The sequence below is a fragment of the Alosa sapidissima genome, chromosome 15 (genome assembly GCF_018492685.1).
Source record: "Alosa sapidissima isolate fAloSap1 chromosome 15, fAloSap1.pri, whole genome shotgun sequence".
In the NCBI taxonomy this organism is placed as follows: domain Eukaryota; kingdom Metazoa; phylum Chordata; class Actinopteri; order Clupeiformes; family Clupeidae; genus Alosa; species Alosa sapidissima.
The window spans coordinates 1024180-1038453 of NC_055971.1; positions in this window are offsets into that span (position 1 = coordinate 1024180).

Here is a 14274-nt window from a genome sequence, read left to right on the forward strand (position 1 = left end):
GAGTCACGGTAAAATGTATTTTTTGGTACATAGCTAATTTAGATACACTTATGGTGTGGGTGCTTGCGTTTCTTTAGGAATCCGACAGCTTGGTTTGTATAGAAATGAATAAGTGACACATAAACGTAAGAGGTTGGACATAAGCTACATGACGGTAATATGTGACGTTCCGATAGCTAACAGATGTCACATTTTATCGCTGCACGAGCCTAATATGGACAACAAAGCCAAACGTCAAAAATATGATGAAAACTCATTGCATTACATAGCATAGTATAGCACCGCGCGTTTTCAGAGGTGTCACTGTTTTCAGAGGGGAGGCCCACACTGATGGAGTTTGGGAACCCATGATTTAAGGGGTCATTTGTAAAAAAACTCTCTGGGGAAACATACCTCCAAACCCCCCTAGAAATGCTTTTTGACACTGTATAATTTAAGTACAGACTACACAGACTGTATAGTGATTACACAGAGAAAGAAATTCACATATTAAGACCCACACCATCCAAAACGCCAGCTACATCTCCGATTTAAGTTTTGAATAATGTTCATGGCCCCCCTCCTGAAACCTCATGTCACGCTTTTTAAATAATCAATGGAAACATCTTTATTTGCCATAGCACTTCATAGCTCTCAAAATGGTTCTTATACCTACCAAGCCTATCCATGTCTCCTCAATGATTCTAGACCTCACCTTTTTAGCAGCAATCCGAGTTTTGATTGATTCTGATGAGGAGAGGAGCTAAAAGGCAGGACTGTCTCACATACGCACTCTCTCCTTTCTCAAACACACACACACACACACACACACACACACACACACACACACATACACACATATAAACACAAATGTGCGCACACACACACACACACACACACACACACACACACACACACGCGCATGCACACACACACACACATCCACACGCACAGACACAAACAAACACACACATACAAGCCTACACGTTGCAAGAGTAGGAGACAAATTGACAAAAATTATTTATTTTCGCGGAGGGGATGTACAGGACTGAGCGGCGGTCATACAGTTTTGAAATACATAACGTTTTAAAATTGTTAACTCAACTAAAGCATTTTGTTTATCTACTTCTTTTGTGGGGGGGGCTGACGTCACGTAATAGAAGCCGCAAAACCTACAGCTGCCAGCCTCTTTCTCATCATATGCCCAAACGTTTCAGGATATTTTCAAAAGTATCTTGTCAAAACTAGTGAAATTCACTGAATACCCTAGTTTAGTATAGTTACAAGTGAATATGCAATGGGTTTGTCAAAACACGTATATACCAAAAAAAAAATTTTGTTTACAATGACAAAAGACGATTTGCGAATGACAAGGCTGAATTTTCGCCGCGACTGCACTGAACATAACCTCCTAATGGCTAATTGGATCATAAATTTGAGTTAGATGGACAGTGGTGCCTTGTGTGTGCGCTACTGCGAACTAGAACAGTGCCGTGCTGTCCCATTCCTGGCTTAGACTGATCCCCTATCCACTTAAATCTCTCTCTCTCTCTCTGATAAGTCAAGTCAAGTCAGTTTTATTTGTATAGCGCATTTAACATGCACAGAGTGCAACCCAAAGCGCTCCACATATAAGACATTGTCATTGACACATAACAAAAGACAATAGATACCGGACGGAGCGACAATAACAAACATGGCCCCAGCAGTGGCGCGACTGGCTGGGGCACCTGCACCGTACGCTGGCGACCCGGGTTCGATTCCCACCCCGTGGTCCTTTCCGGATCCCACCCCGACTCTCTCTCCCACTCACTTCCTGTCAATCTCCACTATCCTATCTAATTAAAGGCATAAAAAGCCCAAAAAATATACTTAAAAAAAATACAATAACAACATATATAAATACAATAACAACAAACACAAAAGATGACGGACAGAGCGGCGTAGTCGCCAGCGTACCCGTGACCCCAAGACATACATACAAGACAGACAACAAACAAATTAATAAGTAAAAAAAAGAAAATAAAATGAAAAAGAAAAATCATGTTAAATTAGTCCAATTTCCAACCGGCTGAAAATGTCCAAGGGCAATAATGACCCACGTGAAACTGCGCACAGCTGTATCTTAACAACCAATGCAATGCCAACAAAGTTCTTTAACGTTACAACTGACCAACGTGGAGATTTCACTGGCAGTCTGGAGAGCAACAGAACAGTCCGAAGTCATGTTGGGAGATCTTCTTGCTGATCAGCAGCTTGGTGGCTTTAGACAGCGACAGTTTGTTGCTTAATGATTCCTGACGTGGCCATCAGAGCTCCCCACTTCAGCACTCAATCGCACACACACATGCACGCACACACACACAACTCCACCATCACCACCAAGCACACACTCTCTGTCCATCTAATATTTTGTTGTTGTTGTTAATACTGTCACAAAGAGTAGGCCAGTGAATTACAATAGTCCAGCTTGGAGATAACCATGGCCTGTACAAGAAGTTGTGTGGAATCTTGTGTCAGATAAGGTCTGATCTTCCTGATATTGTAAAGGATAAACCGACATGACTTTGCAATTGAGGCTACACTCATTCAGAGAAGTTAAGTCGGTCATCAATTACAACGCCCAAGTTACGTGCCGATCTAGTTGGGGTCAGTGAAGTCAAGTTGGATGTTAATCTGTTGGGGAATAGCTGAATTCTGTATTATAGGTGTATTGGGGAATAGCTGTTCTATAGAGGGAAAATATTGTTTTAATTGCGATTAATCACAATTAATTCATTTCAAAATATGAGATTATTATTATTTTTTTAAATAATTTGACAGCCTTAATGTGTGAATCCTGTGAAATATGTAATATGTAAATTGTGTGGAAGTTGGCATTAATTTAATCTAGAGAAATGCTGCCAGTTTCTGTAATAAATATAGAACACTCTGGACCTCCAATTCCAGCGTAAGAATGAATGTGTGTTGCTAAATGTGGCAGCTGAAAACAAGCGTAATTTAGATATCACACCCCAATATATACATGAAGGTGCATAATGCGTCCAAAAGACGTGAAAAAGTGACGTTGCAAGTCCAGCTGAACCTTGTTACCTTGTTTTCTTAGTTTGACAACTAGAAAAGTGTCATCAAGAAAGCCGGGAAACAATAGTGTTTTAAGTGTAGGCTTAACATGCTTTATTTTCGCAGAGAGAATGCATCATACTACAAATACATTCATTACAAAACCATACAACACCTGCCATTTACCCATTGAATTTTTTTTTTCATGATTGTTACACTTTCCAAAGCAGAAGTGATTCTTTCTACATATGGCTATCCTAAGCTAGCACATATGTCAACATAACAGGTTACATTTGAGAAAGTAGGCTACAAATGTGTAGGAAAAGTCTTAGGTCCAAAATATTCCAACTCCATTCCAAATTTCAACTCTTCAACTTTCCAATCCTCCGCCAATTTACTGCTGCGCTGTACTTGCACAAGTTGAGACTTTGAACAGTTTGAACAGTTTTGATTGAACATATTAAGCTATTATATATAGCCTACCAATCTGAACTCCATGGGGTGTAGGCCAAATATTTTGTATAGTACACCGTGAACACAAACTGTGAGTACACAGTGAACGGCATATATGAAAAGCTGATATGTTACTTTAGCTCATTTGGTTAAACACTGCTTGTGGGTTCTGCTAATGTGGGTTCTGCTAATGTGGTATTGTGTATCTTTAGGAAGGAAGAAAGAGCTTGATGATGCCCTCCTAAATAGGAAAGCAGCTCCGGTCTATTAGTCAACACGAATCTACAAGGAGAATGGATAAAAATAACTCGTAAACAAATAAACCATGGAAGGTCTACATGAGTAACTAAATGGTCTTGATTAACTCTTGTTTTATCTCCCCATTCAATATTGCTAATAGTAAATGCCCTAAGTTAGGCTACAATAATTAAAAGTTTAACACGGAGCCTGACTTAAAACTTAACCTAATTACTTTGTTGGATAAAGTCTCTTTAGGCTACTTTTATTCTTAAATAGGCCTACTTGGTTGACCAACCCTCTGACACTGACAATGTTTAATGTTTGCCTACAAGAAATATTAGTGTGCAGAGTGAGGAGCGAACTACAGGAGTTAACTGGGAGAAAATGTTTTGGTCAAAAAGTTTAAGGGAAGTTTTAGCCTACCGTGAACGTAGCCTATTAAGAGGAATGGAAAGAGAACTTAGCGTTCATCTTACCCGGTTTCACAAATGCAAAGCCTGTGTACCTGATGTGCTGTTGGCGTTGGATATGCAACGGTGTCGCTGTTTGAAAAGAATATCAGACGGCATTAGCCTACCAGACGGAGCGGCAGGGGCGATTCTAGACCTAGAGCTTTGCTGGGGCACAGGCCCCCAACTCCCAATACATTAAACCAACCTACGCATGGTGTGAGTGTGTGTGTGAGGGAGAGAGCACAAGCTGGTAAACTGTTGCTAAATTTAAGCTACAATGACACTAAGCATTGAAAAACAGATGCTAGTTAGGTGGGTAACACTCTCTAACAGCGATCAACTTGTCATTTTTTCTGTCAAACAAGTTGTGAATTTGTTGTAACATTAAACAGGGGACGACTTACTCTATTTACTCTAGATCCTATTGCGTTCTAGGGTCCTTTCCATATTTGTTTAAGCACCCGCGGGCTGATTGGCGAATAGGCTATTTGCAAATCGATATTGTAAAATAAAATTATTTAAAAAAAAAAAAAATCGGACTACCAGAATAATCTGGCGGGCCAAATAATATGGCTGGCGGGCCAGCTTTGGCCCGTGGGCCGCCTGTTGCCGACCCATGCTCTAAAGGCAATGATGAGTGAGAAATATGCAGTGGAGTGTCTGTCTAACTGCTGATATGTGGACATCTCTCACTATGTACTTTTTTCTGGGAGTCACCTGCCATTACACAGATGCCATTACAAATCTGGGTTCAGTTCTTCTAGGAGTAGCAAAATTTCCAAAAGCCCACACCTCTGACTACATCAAAGAGTGAGAGCTTTGTCACACCTCATTACTCACTGGGGCCTCACTGGATTAGTGACTACTATTGTGACTGACAATGCGGCCAACATGGTATCAGCCACTGAAAAGCAGGGGCTACGCTAGGGTTGCCACCTGTGTCTGACAAAAATCCTGGACATTTTGACCATCCAATCAACCTTTTTGTTTGTAAGCAACGGCGCCTTTCGCACATCTAACCTAAGATAAAAACCATCATTCTAAGCAACAATTGTATAGCTAAAATTAGTAAGAATGACAATTTCTAGTTATTTGTTTAGTTAATTGCTTTATTTAATAGCAGACCTTTATTATTTTGTTATATTTTCAACAGTTTTTAGTTGTGGACACCTGGGGGCAGTATTGAGAAAAAAGGGGGAATACATAATTAGGTTCTGCTTTTTTGCTTATGTTGAATAAACTTTCCTTTCTCTGTCTGTCCTTGTCCCACACACTCTCCGTCTCCACCTTACCATTTCTAATGAACCTCCACGGTGCGTGCCCCCACCACCACCACCCATGTTATGGCACGTCATTTTTGTAGAGCCAATAAGGCTGTGCATACGTTTATGGACGTAGGCACGCTTCAATTAAACTGAAATACACATTTTGCGCATCATGTACAAAAATCCGGGACATTCAGTGTCCAGGATTTTTATTTTTATTTTCCTGGACAGACCATGAAAATCCTGGACAGGTGGCAACCCTAGGCTACGCCATCTTTTCTTTGCCCATACTCTCAACCTTATTGTCAAGAAGGCAGTTGAGGAACATGAGGTATTGACAGATATTCCTATCAGAGCAAGGAGAGTGGTGACATATTTTAGAAGTAGTGCAAAGGCCAGTGATAAACTTATCCTTGCACAAGAAAGCATGGGTAGGCAGCCCCTGAAGCTTGTGCAGGAAGTTGAAACCCCATGAAATGCTGCAACGACTCATCAACCTCCGAGAGCCTGTTGGTGCTGCCTTGGCCAACCTGTCTAGTGACATCATGCCACTTACAAGTGTTAAATTTGAGATCATCTTGCAAAGCCTGGAAGAGCTGGCACACTTTAAATATGCCACAGCAGAGCTCTCTGAGGAAAAGAGGGTGTGAGCTTCAAAGATTATTCCAATGATCAGGATGATTCAGCACAAATTGGCTGAAAAAACAGGCCTGGCAACCAACCCAGCTGCTGAATTCTAAGGCAGTGTTTTTCAACTATTTTTGTGCCACGGCACACTTTTGACACTTAAAATGTCCCACGGCACACTAACATCCTGTGTGAAGAAAAAATAAACATACCATAGCCTACAATTTCAAATAATACACAGATATGGCCCAGCTTCAAGACCCTTGTGTTTTGCAATCAATGCCCGTGAAGCTGAACGGCTATTGACGGGTGACTGTCCGGTCAACCAGTCTATATACATATTAGTCTACATCTCAAGCAGAGCCATCAACATCTCAGGGAAGCCAGAATCCAGCTTCTTCAGGGAACCTTTGGGAGCTCTTGGACAGCCGGGTCAGTGAGACCCAGAATACCCAGAGTTGCAATGTAAATGACACTACAGAGGTATCTCAATAATGCTTACCTCCTTCGAACAGAGGACCCTCTAAAATACTGGCAAGCCCATGAAGCTGTGTATCCACAGCTTTATGCTCTGGCCAGTAAATATCTGGCTCTTACTGGCACATCTGTTCCATATGAACGCATTTTTTTCCAAAGTTGGGGATGTGATCAGTAAAAAAAAGAAGCCGGTTAAGCCCCAGCACAGCAGAGCAAATAAAAAAATATGACATAAAACATGTATATTTGAGTATTTGTGAATTTCTGCTTCTAAACAATTTATGTATATAATGTTGCATAGTCAGGAACACTTTAATTCATTTGCATTATTTTTTTCACTTAGTATATTTTATCCATAAGGTGCAGACCTAATTGAATAAAATTAGAAATTAAGAATAGCCAAGCAAACAATGCAATGAAAACTCGACAAATTTATGTCAATAAAATGACATAATGCTGCTATGTATCTTGAAATTATACAGCCATACAAAACATCGGGATGATGCTGATGTAGGATTTTTTACTGACCACCAGATGGAGATCTGCAGTAGAGTGTTAAATGCTCTGAAGCATTAAACCAGTTTGGCTGTAAGAATCGTCACTGTTTCAAAAGCCTCGCTTGGCACATCCCTACTGTATAGCAACTCACACCATCATTAAGTTTGCTGATGACACCACCATAATTGGCTGCATCACGAGTGATGATGAGTCTGCTTATAGAGCAGAGGTGGCAACCCTGACATCTTGGTGCCAGGACAGCCTGCTGCTTAACGTCAGCAAAACCAATGAGCTGATAGTGGACTACAGGAGACTGCAGGAAGAGAAGCACACACCCATCTACGTTCCAGAGTATTCCGGTTAAATTAAAAATGTAATTTGCAGCAAGGTCTACATTCATGTCTCCAACTTTGGTCTTTAGGTTTCAAAATGTGTTTAAATCGTTCTACATGACTTCATAACAGGCCAAATACAAAATAAATGTTACAAAGATTGCCAAGATCTAGGTAAATATTAAAATCGGAGGATATACAGCTGAGTAAGAGTTTGTGAAAGGAGCCTTAATGATCAAAAAAAGCTAAGCATGCATCTAGGCTATTTGAGTTTCTTAAAGCTGAGCTGTGCTTAAATTGTTCAATACATAATTCCATAACAGGCCAAATATAAAATAAATATAAATATTAAATATAGCCTAGACATCTAAATATTAGATGATCAGATGATTTACAGTTCTATGTAATGTTTCATGTTTTTGTAATGTTTCGTACAGTCATGCAGGTCTACTGCTGTGAATAGGCCAAATACAACTTTGATTATTTTTATAGCCTATAGCCCTTAACTTTGGCCTTGGTGCCCTGACATGTGGCCTTTGTGCCCCACTACCCAACTGAAGGCCAAGTGGCCTTGCCCCTAAAATGGTAAAATTCCAAGCCTGGGCCTAACTGTCGATTATTAACTGGGATGATATTAAATCATGAATATGAAAACTGACATGTTTTTATGGTCTTGGTCTCGACTCGGACTCGACTGTATTTAAAAAACCAACGGACTGTCTCGACCCTTCAAAGACTCGGTCTTGTTTTGGACTCGGCATAGGCAGTCTCGTCCCCATCACTACACAATACCATCATTGAAAAACCACTTGGTCATAGCCCAATATATATAAATATCTAAATGCAAACACACCTACCTAGCTATATTTTGCTGGAATTGCACCAGAATGCCAACAGAAGCAGAGAATGTGTGCTGCAAGGAGACTTCTCCGGCAATGAGAACTATGGCTTTGATAGCCTGCATTGGCAAAGGTTAGCCTACTCAAGTTGTTTTCCGTGTATGACCCTTAGGAAAAAGTACTATAGGAATCTTATAGTATTTTGGGACATACTATAGAGGTACTATAAGACTACTATAGAAAAACTATAGCGGCTATAGGATATTATAGAGTTATTACTTTTATAGTACGTCCCAAAATCAGTGGTGGAATGTAACAAAGTACAAATACTTCGTTACTGTAGGCTACTTAAGTGACTTTTCCAAACATTGACGAGCACATAAGAACCTGTATTAGCCTACTAGAAAAATACTTCTAGAAACTAACTAGCACAACAGAAATTGAAATAAAAGTTAGATCACAAACCTTTGCTTCTAACGTGATGACCTAATGTAGGCTAGAAAGCTGTGTAGCCCGACATGAAGATGTGCTCTGGAAGACATACAAAACACTAAGTAAACAGCAAGTAATCAAACAAAACATCATTGTAGGCCTACGGCCAATGTAATAATGACAAGACGACATAAATTAGACTGAAGTATAAATACCTGAGCTCTAGTGATAGGGGATTTGGTTTTCCCTGTTTAGACTAGAACAATACCCATACTTAGTTGAGCATAAGATATTGTTGCCAATATTATTTGTGGTTTAACGCTTAGGTTAGAAGATTATAGGTCCAACAAGCTAAATCTCTGGGTAGTGTGTTCATACAGATTCTTATGAGTGTAGGGCTAAGCTACACCAGGCACGTAACTAAAGCATTCCGTTTTGCGTTGCGTCTTCTGCAACAATTACAGTAGCTTCCAATAGGCCTAATCAATGGAAGTAGCTACACCTGGCGTGTTAGTGGCCTGTAGGATACGTTTGAAAAAATAGACCATTCTTCTAATGGATTTTACATGAAAAAAGGCAACAGAAATGGAGTTTATAAATTGAAGCATTAAGTATAGTAAAGCTGAAGTGAAATCAATCAAAAGGAAAGATAAAGGAGAAGTGGCAAGTATTGTGGAATAATGGTCAGACTGGTAGGAAACTATATAGGCCTAATATCCAAGAAAGAGTGGGGGTGAGTAGAAGTACTTGCAGAAATACACAGGAGGAGAACATCATTTCAAGAATGATGAAGGTGTAGTGTATGTAACACACAGGATACCATAGATCATGCTATTGAAGAATGTAGCCTACTTGATATAATAATGAGAGACAGCAGTTAATCCGTCAGCTAGAAGATGAAGAGAAACCTTTGATTGTAAGAGATATTTTGCAAAGGAATTCTGGAGATTTTTGTTTTGGGTTTTTCTTTTCTTTTCTTAGAAGAACTGGTTTAACTAGACTGCATTTCCGGCGGGAACTGCGAAAGTGTGCTTGCCCTGGTCCGGTCACCAACGTGAGCAGACAGTGACATACGCTATGCTGAACCTGGCTTGATCCAAGCATTCTAACAGTGTCTTTCAGTGTTGGAGCAGTGGCAATACCTCAAAAGCTCTATTCAACTATTATATATAGGAGCTACTTTTAGCCTTAAAATTCTTTGTGAATACGGCCCCTGAATAAAAAGGCCTAGCCTAAATGAATCAAGGCAAAACAAATAGCCTAGTAGCCTAATGAAACATAGGCTACTACATCAATCCGTAGCCTATCTTTGTAATATTATTAAATTATTCTGTTACTATGCCTACGTTTGCAAAAGAGAACATTTTAATTTGATTCACAATAATTTACATTTAATTTACATGTTGACAATGATTAGCCTAGTTTTGGTTGTTGTTGGCGGCGTTATTGCATGTTAGTTATACCTACAATGCAAAATTGCTCATGTAGCTGCATAGGATTTCAAAACACGGCAAAATGCCGCAGGTTTGTGAATAGGTCTGTGAGTAAGGAGTCCTCTTGACTTCTTTTAAGCTGTCAGAGGTGGGAAGGTGTGATTTGTTGGGGGCAGGGACGGATTAACTGGGCACAAATGTCTGATGCCCCCCCTTCCCCCCAGCCAATGTGAATCGGGTGGCCTATCGTGAAGATTTTTCCTGCCATCTAAGGCACGAGCGCATCTGTGAGGCCAAGCCTCACCAAGTAGCTCGTTTGTTTACAACTAACATTCCATTTAATTAAACTGCTTTATAGGCTATGCCGAAATAGTTTTCAACATTTTGAATATTAGTGTCGGGTGAATTGAAATGTTCTCAAAGTAGCCGTATGGCTGAAAGCTGCTTGGGATCCCCCCCGTCAAGCAATTAACCATACAAACGCGCTTCCTGCACTCATTGTTTCAAAAGGAGTAATTTTGGCTTTGTCAGAACTGAAGAGCTGTGGACGGCACGGCACAGTATGCCCAATGAAAATAAATTAACGCAACGCAACACAACACGGACCCCGCTTCTCTCGCGTCAGTCACTGACATGAACGAAACACAGAACCCGCTTCTCTCACGGGGCAGTCACTGACAGTAACCTAGAATAAATGCATGGGGAAAAACACTTCCCCATGACAAAGACATCGTAAAACACTGAAAGTTAATATTTTGTCACTAGCAACATACATCTGTCCTTTGTCAAATGTATTGTTCCAAGTAGCCTATGCGTAATTCTGCTTCATAAAGTTGAACAAATACATTTGAAGAGTTCAGATGCAAAACCCTCTAAATCCGTCTGACCACTTTTCTTTTAAATGAGCATTTAAATTCAGGCTCCTATAGGTTTTTGCCTATAAATCGATATTTCAGACCAGGAAGAGAGTGGTATTTAGTGGGTTTAGAATTTAAATTATTTGATTAGCGTATGTGTGGAGAGCATCCCCTCACCATCTTTATCTCATTTTTGACATAGGTGGCATTTAGAGGCTTTTGCATCTGAACCCTTCATTTGCTTATTTCACAGAAAAATATAAATAGCCAGTTAGGGTCTACAGTGCAGAGTTGGTAAGTTATAGTAGGCCAACTTGCAGTGAACATACAAACAGGGGAAATTTTTTCTCTTGTAGCTAAGTAGCCTCAGGTGCGCACGTAGACATAAGGCCGAACATGCAAGTGCCAATGAAGCGTGCTCTCACGACAATCACGCCGTTAAACTTAAATAGGTTAACATCACTCTAAGTTCGCCTTCAAGCAAGGAAAACGATGATTTGAAGACATCTGTTTCGTTGTAAGGGCAAGGGGTAGCAACAGGGCAACACAGAGACAGGCCCGATGGCAGGGCTGTTATGAGAGTATTAAAATATGGGATATTCTACGGGAAAACATTAAAACGGCAAGACAGAGGGGGAAAGTTAAAATACGTGATAAACACGGAAAAAGTTGGCATGCATTGTTTCGGTCCCCGTGCACAGGGATTATTTGTCATATTATTAATCACATATGATTATTTGTGAAATTGTGCAAACAGGCGCAACACATTTGAAAAGGAAGGACTGGTAGCATGCAAGCTCACGGGAAAGATTGATTTAAGAACGTTATCACAGTGTGTGGCTGTGGCGCAATTGAACAATTTCTAGCAGGAAAGAGAGGGTCATGCAACTTGCAACTGAAGCACTCAAAATTCCTCCGGTGGCCCCTTCAATAAATAACGAACAGTCCCTAGATTGCTGCTGGGCTATATGTCTTGGTTCATGTCTGTTAACCACTCATTGCTGTCAAACGCATAGCCTATCTCGCGGTTGCATCCATTACAAACAAACATGCAATGTGAACGTCTGGGATTGGGGAGAGCACTAAATGTTCTACTGAATAAGCACGAAGTCAAACCTTTAAATGAAAAACACTCTTTAATAATCAAAATAATAATGAAGTAAACTTGTGACCATCAAAAATCGTTTATCGCCTGTAACTCCGTGATAACAGGACGTAACAGGAAGGCATTTGGCTGAGCAACGGAGGTTAATATGCTCTATATTTTGTCCAAATGATGCCTGTCTATCATCGTTGCACTCGGAGAAAACCAGAATGTTTAATTTGTCCTGCGTTTCTTTTACAGCTGCAAACGGGATTCACTCGCAGTTAACCAAATATTTCTTTATTAGGGCAGGGCAGGCATATTTCTGGCTATTCAATTATTTCTAAACCAGTCTGCTAAAGTCTGTAGTGAAGTCTGTGTAGGGTTTTCCAGGCTCCATTTCTTTTTACGAGACACCCTTCTCACTTGAGCCATCTACCGGTTGTTTGGGTTGTTGCAGCGTCTCACTGGAAAAATACAAATTAAAGTCGCGTGATACCGAGTGATCCCACGCGCGGACCGCGAGTGAAGCTGGCCAAGTCGAGGCACTGCCCACTGTAGCTGGATATTCATGAACACATGTCTCTAATAGCCACAATAGGAGTAATTTTAGCAACACCGTATTTTGTGTGGCCCATAACGATCCAGTGGATCATGAAAATGTGCCAAAATTCACATTCCTTGCTTGTTGTTGGTACATTAATCCCATTCAGATTGCCACTTATCTGAGATGTAAGAGTTCAGTATAGGTTTAAGGTCCGGGGCAGGGATTTGACATTCTGTGACTTCTTCATTTAGGGGGCTTGCTTAGCAGCACTGTCCGCTTTCTCATTTCCCCTCAGACCAACATGGCCTGGGACCCAGCAAAAAACTACACTCAAGTTCTTTAGACGTTCTAGTTGATCAAGCTCAGCTTTGGTTGTACTTTTTGCGTGACATTAAAGCCTACTGGAAAGATTTTTAATTGCAATTTAATTGAATGCAATTTACTTTTACAATTAAATAAAATTAATTTATCCCTCTCACCCATAATTTTCTATTTATTTACAAATGTACATAGGCCTACTGTAATTACATTTATACATAGTTATTCCACTGATCTTTATACTATTCATCCTGCACATAAACTTATTCTTACTACTCTTATAATGTTGTTTCTGCACTACAATGACACTGTTTCCACACTGCACATAGCTGTATGTTATGTACATATCTGTTATATATTTGTCATATTGAATATCCATATTCATTCTGTTTTATTATATTCTGTTAATACACTGCATATATCTATATTATTATTTCTACTATTATAATGTTACTACTACATACATTATTCTACTTATTGTATGAGATAACTGCTAATACACTGCACATATTTATATTTAATTCATATTACTCTAAACCACCTTCTGTAAATCAACTGTATACTACTGTCTAGATTGCACTATATTTCTTGACCTGTCTCTGTATATTTCATCACCTTTCTATACTTTGCATCACATTGTATGCATACTGTAGCTACATGAATCACAGCTAAGATCCTTGGTTGCTATGAAGGCCAGTCGTTCTAAATGGATGGTTGAATGCTATAGAGTGTCCCAGTGACGCCACTTCCATTTGCCTCCATGGAACCTATCTTTCAAAAAATTTTGAACGCCAGTCTATGGCGAAAAATAAATTATTTTCTGGTCCTGGTTGACTTGTGCCTTGAATTACCCATATGATGTTTGTCAATTTTAAAGACAAATTTTCATGTAAAGACATTTGCAGTTTGTTTCGTAACTACTGAATTACAACATTGTGAAAGATCGTAATTCCCACGACTACAAACCCATCAGTCGCGCTAGTGACGTTAGCTCATTCACAGCCACACTAGATTGTACAAGCATACCAGCAACAGGTCTTAATTGGGCTTTCCTTGCCGATGAAAATACCATGAGTCAGAGGATTAAACACATCAGGTAAGTTGTATTCGTCCATAGACTGTACATTAGATACTGTTAAGTGATATTGTAGGCAGCAAGATGCAACCGTTAACTAGCATATAACAGCTAATCTTATCGTTAATCTATCGAACAACAGTACTTTCTTGACGTGAAAAATTATCTTTTAAATTCACACACATCATATGTGAAATTCGTGGCACAATTCAATTTGGACCAAAAAATAATTGTTATCTCTCCATTAACTCCCGTTCATATTTTTTTGAAAGATAGGTCCATTGTAGCGGAAGTAAAACGGAA